The following is a 14,917-nucleotide window of genomic DNA, read 5'->3' as shown; positions in this document are numbered from 1 at the left end:
TTAGTGCCTAGTTAGAAACATGCTGGTTCTTTGCACATCTCTTTCATATTGAGAAAGAAATTAAATGTACCCTTTTATTTTTTTCTCTGTTTGACGAGTGTTAACAAGTGCAGCATTCGAGAAAACCCAACCAAATACAACTCTGTAGCTGTTGCTACTAAATAAAGCAAAAGCCACCTGGTGAAAAAGTTCACTGGGGCGTCATTTCTTTGTGTGGCTGAAAGAAAGAAAAGAAGAGAAGAAAAAGGACTCACATACTCATTGAAGTAAATCTCATTGAATCACATTCAGGAGACAAAACTATAATGTGTATGTTGTATATATATGTGTGTGTGTGTGTATATATATATATATTTACAAGTAGACATATCTCCAAGATTCTCTTTGATAGGAATTAAGGCATTCAATTTCAGGCAGCAGAAGAAAAGTATTTAAAACTAGACATCACTCTGCTACAAAATGCAATTTTGTTTAAGTCAGGCATGTTTTTATCACAAGTACATTTTTATCTCCCTTTTTTTTTGACCTCTGATGTAAATTCAATTGCCATTGGAGCTGTTTTCACATGATCACTCTGTTTATTTATGAACTTTTATAATGACTTAGGAAATTTGAGTTCTCATTATAATGGTCTTATTTAATGAAGATGTCTGGTTTTAGTATTCTCATAGTCAAAAAGGAAAGGTGTGAGAAGCAAAAGAATCACAAAGCAATAGGGGCCAACACATTAGAATGAAAAAGGATTTAATTTGTATCTCATATACACAAGTTCTTGTGCTTTTCAGGAATTAAATTTAATTACTGTGCAATGTTTCTCCTTGTCTGTTCATCTATTGTTCTTTTTGTAATTGCTCATTTATTATTTTTAACACAGACAAAGAATCAAATTGAAAATTCAGCCTCAGTATCATGGCCACAGTCTTAGCACTGATTCTCTTTATAATTTCAACAGCTGTGCATGAGACTGCTAGTATTTCCCACATTCTGGGGCAGCAAAGTTTGTTTTCCTGCATGTATTTTATAGGCTCACGTTTCACTATAAGCCTTATGTGTGTATTCAAGCTTGAGATGATGAACAGGCTTTTAGGGCAGTCAGATCACAAGGTTAAAGGTTTGTTGTTTGGGATTTTTAAACAGCATTCCCACAACTGCTGCTCAATTTGCTGCTGTGTCCTATCTGCAAAATAGCAAAATAATAACTCTATTAGAAAGTAGCATTATGTCCTGCTGTGGGACTACTTCTACTCTGGCTGGAAAAAGGAACATAGAAGCTTATTATTGAAAAAGTTTGTAAGGCTACTGCAGTGAAATCTAGATTATTTCCACAGTAATTACCAATTTCTAGTACTGTAGCTATAAATATTTGTGCTAACGCTGCATAAAGTACATGCCTTTAGAACATCAACAGCTCCTTCTAATGATTTCCAGTTTAGATAATGTACTCCTCCATCAATCCCCTGCCTTCAGATCAACATTTGCTGACTCAGAAATTACCGGTTTATGGCCTTAGAAACACATTTTTTATATCATTTAAATCAGAAAAAGAATAATTAGATTTCTTTTTCCAACACATTCAACAAAAGAGAGAGCTAATTTGCACTCAAGGACCACCCCCCCAAAGTGTTCTACATTTCTCCTAAAGTGTCCCACACTCTGGGTGTGATTCAGCTCATGATTTTAGACACTAAAATATATTTAATATATATATTAATATATATATATTATATATAGTATAAATATTTCCAAGTGGAGATTTACTCCCTATGTTTTTCCTTCTTTTTAGAGATGGAGCAGATTAGTTAGCCTGCAGGAGGCAGATAAATTCTGCTTGGGCGTGAGTCCCACCCTGTGTTACCTGGGGTGTATGAGCTGTGCAGCTCAAGCAGCTTTCAGGGGGGCTAAGTGTGATCATTGTCTTAGGATGACCTGTGGTGCTCCTATCCTAATTTAAATTGTTCATTTGCCCCTTACCCTGCCCTTCAGAACTCTTAAAATATCTTTTTCTAGTCTAAATACAATTTCTGACAAGTAATGCATGAGAATATCAGTTTGCTCAGCTGGTCAGCAATGGCCAGTCATCTGTAAAACGATTTACATGATATCTGAGAGGTCTGTTCTCAAATCAGTGCACAAATAGAATTCTCATTAACAGCAATACAAGTTATGAACAAGCATGAAAGTAAAGAAACTCCTGAATTAGACATAATGAAACACCAGTCTCTTAAGAGTTCTGAAATGTAGTGGCATCCATATTGACTTTGAAATGAAACGAACACAAAACTAAAAATGAAACATTGAGCTGATAGATCAAGGAAAAGTAATCTAGAGCTTGAAGTTCTGTGCAGCCCCACATGCAATCCCTTCATGGAGACATATGCACATTTTACTATCCTGCTGCAAATATCTGCTTTGCAGGCATTCACTTTGCAAGATAAATTGGAAAAAAAATATATGAGCACTTGAATATGTCTTCTTGGGTCAACACAAAACACATGAAAGAAGAAAATCCAGGGAATTTGTGTCAGCACACAGGGAGTTCCCGAGGGCTGACTGCATTTCCAGATTCTGCTGGAAACCGTGTTCATTCAAGCATGGCTCCAGTTGTTTTTATTTATTGTTTTTTGATAATTGCTTTCATCCCAGCTATTTGTGAGTACTCCTTTGGACATGAATTTTTAGGTCACCATGAACTCCTCATGGTAGAGTTATGCCAATTTATTTCCATTTTAGCTTAAAGCAAGCTTTTTCCTCTGTGAGGTTTGATTTACATTATATTTAGTGTATTTACAGAATACAGCCTTCATGTCTTTGGTTGAGGAAACCAATTGGTTTTTAGCAATCTCATGTTAGAGAAACTTTCCTTCTATATATTGTCCACCAAGCAAACGTTATTTTCAAGGCCATTCTAGAAGATCATATTAATTTTACCTAAACTTATCTTATGTGAATGTGGGTTCTGAATGGTTGTCCAGATAAGGATTCACCACTGATTTGCAGATTAAGACTTCCTTTAAAACAATATGTTTTGAAATACACTAGGTCTTAATTTGTTTTGTTTCACAAACAATTTAAATTAGTAGCTTGTAGTCGTTCCCTTTTAAATAAATACTTTGTTTCTTCATATGCTTGAACCTGATGAGCCAACAGCATGTCACAGAAATTTTTTTTACCGCCAAGTGTATGACCTTGACCTCTGTATCTTTTTTCTTTGGATAATCAGTCCTCAGGGTAAGCCAGTTTGTTAATGAACCTACTCTGTAATGATAAATGTTTCCTATTTAATCCTCTTTAAGAAATATGCTTCAGGTTAGAATATATTGCCTGGAATATTACAGCAGTATTTTAAGCAAAACTATCAAATGGAACCAGTCTAAATCCCAGGTTATCTTCTTCTGACCAAAAAACTGTGATCAAGCAACCTGCAGGCATTTCCATTTACTCAGTACCTCAGTATTCTTACAGATCTTTCCTCTCTTTGGACTTTACTGAATATGTTTACAAACTTTTAAGATGTACCATTATATTTTAAATTAATAGATATTCTGCAAAGTCTTGGTTTGGGAAAAAGGTGTCTCACTAACTCTTAACTGGAAATAATAATGTTTGTATTAATTATTTCAACATTTAAAATCAGAGTAGTTGCCTATGTTGTCTTATTCCTTCACTATATTAAATTCTTAGCAGCAAGTTTTGTTAAAAACTTACCACTACTCATTTGAAAATTCTTGTCATAAATATTCAACAATAGTTTCTTAAGCCATTCTGTTTCAGCATGCAGGACATTTGTTGGCTTTTACTAAAATGTCTGTGAAAGCACAAAATCAATCCCCTAGAAACAATCAAGAGAGATTTTCTTTGCAGATTTTCTATCAATAGCTGAAACTATTTTAATAGTATTAATCTCACTACTTTACAGTGACAGGAATATTGTAATAATAAGTTTACATCTGTAGAAAGCTCTGGCTTTGTTTCATCTTGGAAAGGTTGAGAAAGCACAAGTTTTTCTGCTAAATTAAAATGGCTTATCTTGGCAGACATAAATCATAGATCCTGGCAGAAAAAAAGTGGGACAGGTTGATGGCTAGACACTTTTTACAGAGCCCATGTGAGAGGACAGGATTTTGTCTAATCAGAGCCTATCCCATTACTAGCCTTGCATTAGTGAGACTTCCTGGGAAAGGTTTCCAGGGTAGCATAGGGCTTGTTTTTACCTTTGCTCACATACTTTATTTCTGTGGGTCATGTGGGCAGTTTTAGATGGAAATAAAGATATTATATTGAGGGACTTGAGTTTGGGAAATGCTGGAAAGAAGACTCTAAATGCTGACCTCAGAAGAAGTTGAGTAATAAATAATGCAGTTGGGTTTCAGGATCCAGTTAGAGACAGAAGACGTGATTTCATTTTCAGGCTTCCAGCACAGATTATTTAGCACTGGCAGAACTGTATTTTCATAGTGGTGCTAGACTTCATGGTAGTTTTCTAATGAAAATACATTTGTTTTAACTGTCTTTTGACAATATGTTTAGAATCATTGTTCAAATAATTTGCCTTTCTTTATCTGCTCTATACTCTATAGGTGAACACATGTGACTGGATGTCCATCAGTAAGATCATTTCTGTACCTGGAGTGGACCATGCTTTTTTAATTATGTCAGTCTTTTTTCTCTACCATTAAACATAAAATTCTTTTTTTTTTTTTTTTTTTTTGTTTTTAATGAGAAAACTCTGCTTTCCAGAAAAAGCATTTCTCAAATAATTAAATTCTTTGGACCATAAGGTAGTGTTTGCTTGGTTGCTCTGAAATGAGGAACTGAAAAAATTTTTATAGCCAAATCTAGAAGCCATTACTATCTAGGGAACCATAGCAAGCTCTTGACATATGCCCAATTTCCTTACCAATGAAGAAATTCTTTCAAGAAGGATAGATGTCCTGAAATAGGAGATATTCAAGCATCCACAGGAAAGAAATAAATAGTAAATTGATGTCTATTTCACTTGTTTTGGTTGTATCACATATCTTTTCTATTTCTTTAAAAAGTGAAACTATGCTAATTTTATCCTTTGTTTAGTGATTTGGAAAATCTGTCATTTTTTTTCCTTTTCTGTCCAAGGGACTCCTATGAAGTCAGAGGAGGTTAAATCTCCATTAAGTACAATTTCTAAGTACTGTCAATATTTGGCAACTACATAGTTAAATAATTTGAACTTATTGAGAGCTTAGACTGACACACTTTTTCCTCCTTATTCCACAGAAGCAAGCCCTAGAATATAATTTCTATTTCTTTCAACTTTACAAGCTAATGCATTTCTGAGATTTCACTAGCCTTGGTCCTACTAATTGCTCTGAGCAAACACTGCTTGTTCCATGCTGTTCACGACACTTTTAATGCTATGTGAGATTAACACTTCACAGCCTTTGCAAGATATGTTTTTGTACCTCTCTATTTTACTGAAGTGTGACACTTGAAGAGAAAGCCCTGACAAAGACTTTTTACAGCTGTTGTGCTCTTCTGTAGTCAGATCTTGTCAGAAACCTTCTCTTTTTTCACATTTTTTTCATTCTGCCTTCATCTTTCTAGTTATGTCCTGGATTTTAGAAATCATGTTTAAGAAGACCAAGTCATAAATTTGAATTTATAGCCTACTTTGCAACAGATATGTCCAGTCTGGAAAAGTATGAAGAATATGGAATAAATTAAAAATCTAACTTAAAAATGAACTCAAGGAAATAGTTCTTAATGTCAGATGCTTTCTATCAAGTTATGCTTTATGCTTTCTACAGAGCATTGTGTGAAGTCCAGCCCAGCAAAGCTAGTGGAGCATCATAGTAATGTTTGTCCTTTCTTCAAAGCCTGCACAATCTTATGCTGGTCAAAAACTACTTCTGCAGCACCATGACAGAGCAAGACAACCCAATCTACCTTTTGCCTTGGAGTATAAAAAGATAAGTAAAAGCTAGAGTATCAATGAGCAGCAATTGATGTTGGCTGAAGATATCTCCAGCCTGTGTTAATTGCTTGCTGGTTTTTTGGCTACAGACCAGCTGATGTTCTTTCCAGGTCTCTGTACTGAGGGTGAGTACTCAGGTACATTTTTTTATAATTGTTTGCCATGCTATTGAAGCCAATAGAATGATCCCAGCAGAAATTCCCCTTTATGAATATTTTCCCCCTGGCTGGTGTACTAGCTCATGTCAGTAATATCCTTTTTCTACGAAGCACTTTTCTTGGTATTCTTAATTGTTCAAAGACAATTTAAAACCAAAACAAGCAAGTACATCAAGGACATCTCAAGACTATTTTGTGAATGTTCAGAAAGCCCAAAGTTTTGTGAGACTCCAATGACCAGGGATCAAATCTGCCTATGATCAGGTTAGAACCTATGAGCAAGTGTGAGCAGGACTGGATGGTGCAGTGCTTATAAAATATTGCACTTCTGTTATGTTTGGTCTCACATGCCAACACGAGCCATGTCTCAGCTCCTATAAGCCACCAACTTGCTTGTTCCTCCTCTGAAGTGGGACATTTCCCTCTCTGCTGCTAGACACAAAAGCCAGCACTGGCTTGAGCTGGGCTGCCACTAGATATTGGAGTTTCAGTACTCCCAGCAGCTTTTCAAGAAATGATCAAAAAAGAAACCTGCCTGATATTTTACTGCAGCCATAATATTTTGGATTCTTGATACTTCCAATCACTTCTAAGTACAATACACTTCTAAATACTTCTGATTTTTTTGTAATTAAGAAATGCCAGCTGTTTTATGAGGACACAGGTAAATGTGCATATCCAGGTTGCCATCATCAATGGGAGTGCAGGGAAAAGCGTGCCTTAGTGCCTCTTTTGGTGATGGCAATGCCACTGGTGCTTACAGGAGCCAGCTATCTGTGCAGGTCACTACCCCCATCTCAGCCACGGTGACATGCGAGAGATAATTCCAATATACAGAGCGCTGCAATCCTGTCCTGTTCCTGAGAATTCTGTGTCCATATCTCTTCTGTAATCTTTTTAAAATTATTTTTTCTTTTTCTTCTCTTTGACCTCAAGCCTGCATAGCAAAGGCTTGATATGACTAAACTATTCAGCATACAATCTTTCACCCTGAAACATAGTTTACCTTTCTTCTCTGATTTCTGATCAGGCCAATGCTGTCAGGATGCTCTCTAAGGAGAATCCACCATTTGCTCTTTGCATCATTCTCCTGGGAAGTCCCTATAGAACTTTGTGATCAACAAGGAGCAGTAATATTTATCTCCCTTTACAGGAAAATCCAGAACTGCCGGAAGCACAGCCTAATGCATTTTGGCACACTCTGAAAAATATAGGCTTTAAGCATTTTTGTCTCCTTTTAGGACCAGCCATGCTGGGGGTCTCTACTCTCCCTCCAGCTGTGAGGGAAGTGTACATGTATAACCTTTCTTTATTCTCAGTCCTCTTCATTCATTCATTCATTCATTCATTCATTCATTCATGGTTAGTGCAAATTAGGAAGGACTGAAATTTTGATTTAGAAATATTAATTTTATAATTTGTAAGTAAGTGAAAATAACTGTCTGTAGGGAAATGTTAAGATTGTGTCCCACTGTTTTAACATCAATCTACTACATGTTTATAATCCTTTAGGAGCTTGTAAATATGATGATGACATTTGAAGATTCATGGACGAAAAGAACTCTATAAAAATCCTTTGTAAATTACTTAGAAGTGATGGGGAAAAAATCCTACATAAAAGTTTGGTTAAGATTAATTTCCAGATATTTATCTTTCCAATACACTGCAGTTTGTGACTCTGGAAAGACCAGAAGTATATGTTATCTTAATTTCCTGAATATTGCATGTTATACATTGATTATTCTCCTTCTCAAGTGCAATAATTTTTTGTTACTGACGTAGATTAGAAGAAATGTGGGAAAAAAGGTATATAAGCCCACATTTACAACATTTTTACTGATAGTAGGTCCTTCATTTGAAAGATCTATAAGATCATATTTTATCTGTGTATACACTTGCTGCTAGACTAAAAGTTGAGTGATTTTTAGCTTCATTATAGATAATGCATTATAAGGTACTGGTCAAAAATACATATACGGTCTCTTTTCATATTTTCTACTGACACTACTGATTCTCCACTGCAAATCAGTCTGACACATATAACTTCTGATAATTATTTCAGGTTGGAGCTGTGAAGTGAGTATCACAACCTTTTAATAAAACTGGCCCAGCTTCACGATGTGTCTGTGAGGTAGGTAGCAGGTCAAAAAGTGGCCTGCCACAGATGTCTGAAAGAGGTTGTTCTAGACAGAAAATCTGTAGCAGCTAAATGCATCATCACTGCTGTAGAGTTAGCTTTTGCTCTTTGTAGGTTTTATGTGACTCACTGATAATTCAATCTTGCAAAATCTTGGCTCTGATTTTTGAGAACATTTACCAGATAAATTTTGCCATATTCCATCTTATTTTTGTTGATTCACTCTGTGTAAAAGGATCTCCTACAGCTCTGTATGCTTTTTCACTAAACAGCCCACACTTTCAATTGGTGAATGATGGATATCATAGCAGAAATTTGTACAGAAAATGGGAATGAGTGTTTTGCAACCTCTAACATGCAGGCCCAATTTACACTGCATTGTGAAGAAGCACTGGGGAACTGAAGGTTGGCGGGAGAAACTAGAATATTGGAAGCATTAGTAAAAATTGCAAACGTAAAATTTTGTCGCACCAAGACATTTAACATATTAATAAAAGCTAGAATGGGGCAATGGCAGATTAGTACCTGCATTTTAACCAAGAGGGCAAAGTTGGTATGAGGAAGGGAGCGTTCTTTGTAATGCAGAAGATTTTATTCAGTACTGTGTAAAGCTTTAAAATCTTTTTGTAGAAAAGCAAAGCCAAGGGCATGAAAGCAAAAGAAAATAATAAAATATAGTGGAGTTTTACCAGAGGTAGATTGTGTGAGACTAATTTAATAATTTTTTTTTATATATATAAGATAACTGAATTCTTTGACAGGGTTAATAAAGTGGACCTAATCTATCTTAATGCAAAGTACTTCCTACAGTGTCCTACAGTAAATCAGCACATAAGATGGAGATGATGGCTATTAAGATGGGAATGATGAGGGAGGAAGAAACTAAAAAGAAAACTGCAACAGCATATCTTTAGGGGTGAATTATGTCTCTGGTGGCTTGGCATTTTCTTTAAAATATTCTGAATATTCTACTTTGTAAGGTTATTTCAGACTAAGTAGATTTCAAATACGTGTAGGTGAAGTAGATAGATCATGCAGCCTGACTGTCACATTACTGGCAGCAAAATAAAAGAATGTATAAATGGGACAGGACTGTGAGTACAGAAGGTGGGGGGAAGGAATTAGATACCTTGTTTGCATGATGGCCCTCCTCTCCAAATGGTGTGGTCCAGTTCAGAGGACGTTTAATGACCACCAGTCTGTCCAGTGGGTACACCAGAGAAGGGCAATAATGTTGTGTATGGACCTAGAGCACAGCTCTTATGAGGAGCAGCTGAGGGAGCTGGGGGTGTTTGACCTGCAGAAAATGAGGCTCAGGGGGGACCCTATCCCTCTCTGCCACTCCCTGAAAGGAAGGTATGGCCAGGTGGGGGTCAGCCTCTTCTCCCAGGAAACCGGCATCCGGATGAGAGAAAATGGCCTTAAGTTGCACTGGAGAAGGTTTAGATTGGATATTAAGGAAATTTTCTCCCTAGAAGGGTTGTAAAGCATTGGTACAGACAGCCCAGCAAAGTGATGGTTGCCACCTGGAAGTGTTCAAAAAATATGTACTTATGGTACTTATGGACCTGGTGTAAAGGTGAACATGTTGGTTGTATGTGGTTGACAGCTGGACTTGATGATCCAGAAGGTCTTTTCCAATCTTAATGACTTTATGATTCCATCATGCCTGTTCTTTTCCACACTTGTGTACTTTCAACCTCATAACACATTTATGTCCTTCTCCTAAACCCAGAAAGAGAAGTTAAGTTAAAAGGGTTTCTACCTACTTATTCTTGTATTAATTGCATTCACACCAAAAAAGACCCCAAAAATCCAAAACCCTAAGTTTAAACCCACTTATATATTTCTTCATATATGAAAAGTAACATTTTAGAGATATTTCTCATACTAAGATTTACAGGATTAGTGGCCATGTCTGCATTCCTGGCCCCACTGCTCGGGTGGAGCTGGCACTAGGCTCCATCTCCCATGCTCAGGAGCAAGGGACCAGCACTTTTACCAGGCTCTCTGCTCTACCTGTCAGGCAGAAATCCTCAACAAATGTTCAACTTAGAAAGCAAAATACTGGCTGCAAATTTCAGGGTGAAAAGTGCAGGCATGTGCTATTATTTCTTAGGAAAATACCATTTGAGAAGTATAGGATGACCTTGTAAATAAGGAATAGAAAAATGTTCAGTGTATAAAATGCAAACTTATGTACTTGAGCACTAATAACAAGGTTTGTCAATAAAGTCCTGATCAATTGCAGTGATGATACGCTATAAGCATACAGCTCATGGGATAACTGAGAATTGTTGCATTCATTCAATTGTGAAAAAAAATTAATGCAGGAGGTAAGGTGGGTAAAGTGTAATAAACAGACACAGCTACATACAACTACAAGTCAGCAAAATAAATTATCTTTGTATTATTTTTTGTGGTTCTGATCACTTATATGCAAAGGTTTTAAACAGAAACTCAAAGGCCTAACTCTTAGGAGAGATTTGAGTCTTCTGATAACGGGAAAATAAAAACACGTTTCTTTGTGTGCTATACCTAACCCACAAAACTAGAAACTAGAGGTGGGAAAACACACACATTCTGTATTTTTGAAAGGTCCAATGGTTTTCCAATGAAAAGATAGCTCAAGGATAAGGTAAACAATTAAGTATCTGTCATAACTCTGATTTTGAGATATATCTATATCATCTATCTATATCTATATCTATATCTATATCTATATCTATATCTATATCTATATCTATATCTATATCTATATCTATATATCTATATCTATATCTATATCTATATCATCTATCTATATCTATCTATATCTATGTTTGGTTCTCTGTGGCAGCAGAAAAGGAAGAAAGGAATTCTTTCCTTACAATTTCCTCTTTTTCTGCCTCTCTCGTCCCTACCTAGCTGACATTTGCCAATACACAGATTCTTTTTTTTTTTTCGAGAGGGATGGGTTTTTGCTCTTTTGCATCACAAATTGATTGTGGTCAGAGACAGTGTATTGGTATTCTGAAGAGTGCTAGGAACCTAGCTAGGGTTCGAGCAAGATTTTATGACAAGAAGGAATCTTTTCTCATTAGAAGTGCCTTGGACTTTTGTGATTTCTCCAGCTTTCTTTGAAACACAATGTTTCACCTACTTTCTATCTTACATGGGAACTCTATCTTGTTTATTCTGTGGACCTAGGAAAATGCTGTTTTCTCATTTCCTTCATCATACACTTTGGCCACTCTCAGTGTTGATTTCTTATAGGTTTTTGGGATTTTTGGCTGATGACCTAAACGGTGTGTTAAGGAAAGCCTTTGCATACAGGGAGCAAACTAGATGTATGCACTTTGGCCATTTCAGAGAGGTGGCTGCAGACCCATGGGCGCAAAGCCTGTGTGATCCTAGCAGCCCAAAGCATTTCAAAAGGCACATCTAGCACTATATTTCTATGACCTGCACCTGATTGCATCCTAGAAAAGTGAGTCAATGCAAGACTTGACAAAGTTGCTTGAAGAAAGTTTCCCACATGAAATATAGCCTGAATTTAAAACAGATTCATGTTCTTTGTGATCCAAATAAAAATTCCTCATGACTCTTATTTATTGATAGTAGTACCCATGCTGATTTTTGTTTATTTGTTACATCTGATGTTGAGATTTTTTAGTGTGAGAAACAACTGCACAGCTGTTGTTGTGTGTTGTTCAATTTCCCCAGTTATTTCCCCATTTTATGTATTCTCCCCGCAGTTTTCTGTAAAATGGTTCCTCCCTCCCCTGACTTTCCCGCCACTGCCACCTTTCCCAGTTAGTCTCCATGGTTACCCCCTTCCCCCTCAACAGTCAATCTTCCCTGTTATGTAATCACCCCTCCTTCATTCTCCTTATAAGTAAGTTTTTCCTCCTCCCCGGGCCCAGTCAATCACCCCCCACTCCTCCCAGGTTTCCAGAATCTTCTCTTCTCTGGGGGCTGTGGTTGGCTGTGGTCCCGGGGCCCCACCTTTATGTTGTATTTATTGGTTCGTCTCCTTTGTCAGTTATGTTTGCACCCTCCCTCGATTGGCTAGTTGGGCTCCCTCCTCTCTCCACCCCTTCTTTTTAAAACTGTACCTCCCCCCTCATTCCTGGCCACTTGCTGGTTGGCGCCCTCCCTTCCTGTTCCTGCCATCGAACCATCAATAAACCGGAGTTAGCCCCCAGCCTGTGGTCACCACTTTCTTTGTTCCACTGCGCTTCAGTCCACACCGCGTGTCCAGCTCAGCCTGAGGCCAAGACGCCGAAGGGGGCTGGCAGTGCATGCGCCGGGGGTGTCGGCCACCTCCCTCATAACTTCAGCTAGCCGGACAACTGGGCCAAATATGCCCTCGTGCAGGTTGGCGCCCAACGTGAGGCCTGTGAAGTGGACATTCGGACGTCTGACCACCGACCGGACCCCGCGGTGTGGGATTTACAAGTTCCTTTGGCCGTCAACCTACCCCAAGGTGGTAGCAGGCCCGTTTTAGGGCAGCGCTCCCTGGGGACCGGAGTCGGGACTCCCAAGCACCCACCGGGACGACTCCAGGAACGAAGACCCCCTCGCCCTGGTTTTTGGTTGCTGCTTCAACGAGATTGGTAAGTCCGGACCCCTTCTCCCTGGGGACTTTCCGGGCTTCCCCTTCGCCTTTTTAAACTCTCCCCTAGGGGTACGGGCCCTGCTCTGGGGACCTGCCCCCCACCCTTTTCCCTATTACCTGGATTTTGTTGTTTTAACTTTCCCGTGGGAGCCGGACTCTCCCCAGACGCGGGGGCCGGACCCACCACCCTATTTCCTTGTCCCTCACACCTTTTCCCCGTAATTCGGGGCGGTGGGAGGGTGAAGGCTCGTTGATTGTGGCTTGTTGTTTTAGTTTGTGTTTTTCCCCGGGCGAGAGGGGAGTGTCATCGGTTTCCTTTCCCCCTTTCTAGTAGTGAAATTTTTTGCTGCTAGAAAGGTGCCATGGGTGCAGGCTTGGGAAAGGAATAGAAAGAGGTATATTATTATGTTAAAGGTTTGCTGTTGACTGGTGGGCATAAGGCGCCCAAACCAGAGTTGAAACTATTGGTTAAGTGGATCTTTTCGAAGTTCCCCAATGCCTCCTCAGAAATTGTCAAACAGCCACGTTTTTGGACAGCCGTTGTGGCCAAATTAAATGAAGCAGTGAAGTCTGGGGAGGCAAAACTGGCTAACGTGGCATACTGGGCTGGTGTTGTGCTTGCCACTCTCCGCCCAGTAGGGGAGCCGAAGAAAGGGCCCGCAAGTTTTGTTTTGTCCCCTCGTTCCCCATGTTTGCTTGCCCTTGTCCCTCATTCCACTCCCCCATCCCATAGGCAGGAGCCCTCGAGGGGGATTTTAAAGGCCGACAAGAAGCAGGGGGTTCCACCTGCCCCTGCTCCCCCTCAACCTGCTCGGCCTCCCCCTTCGAGGAGCCCTGGCCAGGCTTCTCTTCTTCCCGACCACTCTGTCCCTGCCCCCAAGTCCCCAGTTGTTAAACCCAAAGTTCGGTTTGTTGAAGAGTTGGAAGATGGCTCCCAGGGTGCCCAAAATGGCGCCGGCCACATGGCCGTTCCCGCCAGGGCCCCTTCTCTTTCCCAGAACCCCTTTCTCCCAAATCCCAACCCCTTTCTCCCTCCCTACCCAACCCCTTTTTCGGTTGCCCCTCCCTTGTACCCCTCCTCGGCCCCTCCCACTGCTCCCCCTGTTAATCCCACCCCCGCTCCTCCCTCATATTCTGCTCCTCCCTTGACCCCTTACGTTCCTCCGCCCACAGTTCAGCCCTCTATTAATCCCGCCCCTGTTCCTCCCATTCAGTTGGCTCCTCCTTCTGCTCCTCCCATATCTCCTCCCCCAGTCCAGCCCCCCGCAGACCCCTCCCCTGTCATGCCTTCTTGTTCGGCTCCGCCCCCATGTTCCACCCAGGGGGCGGAGAGGGGTGGTGTGCCGTGCCCGCCCCCTCGTCCCGCCTCACTGTCAGGCCCCGCCTCAACCTCTTCCACTTCCGGTTCCCACGCCTTCCCTCCCGGTTCCCACGCTTTGTGTTCCGGGGGGGGGGGAGTGGATGACCGGAGGCCGGGACAGGCGCCCTTGTTGGAAGCCGCCCCGGTTTCTTACACCCTGAGCGGAGAGGGGAGTTCTCTGGCGCAGTGGGTGCCTTTAGCACCAGCCCGGATCAAGGAACTGTGCAAGGCGCAGAAGGACTACTCCCGGGAGTCTGAATACTTCCGGGGGTTGCTCCGTGATGCCCTTGCACGGGGAGACCTGGTACCCACTGACCTGAGGGCTCTCTTCTCCAGCTTAACCGGCCCTATGGAATTGCGGATTTGGGTGGCGGAGTGGAGGAGGGAGATTGTGGTGGTTCTCCCAAACCTTTGGGGGAGTCCTACCACTTCTCATGACGCGGACGGTCTGATAGTGCAGGAAGAACACCTGTTGGGCGAGGGGCAGTGGGCGAATGGGGCAGCCCAGGCTCGGGCTCTTTTCCCCCAACACCTAGTGGAGACGGCTCAGGCTGCGGAGCGAGCCTTTTTTAGGCTGGCAGTCGTCACCTCCCAATGGGAGGAAGACGAAGTGCGGCAGGGCGCGCAGGAGCCCTACCTGGCCTTCATCGAACACCTCTACCGCTTCATTGAAGCGCAGGTGTCCGGGGACCGGGAGAGAGAATGTATGCTG

The sequence above is a fragment of the Ammospiza caudacuta genome, chromosome Z (assembly GCF_027887145.1).
Source record: "Ammospiza caudacuta isolate bAmmCau1 chromosome Z, bAmmCau1.pri, whole genome shotgun sequence".
NCBI lineage: Eukaryota > Metazoa > Chordata > Aves > Passeriformes > Passerellidae > Ammospiza > Ammospiza caudacuta.
Note: the sequence above shows the minus strand (reverse complement) of the source record.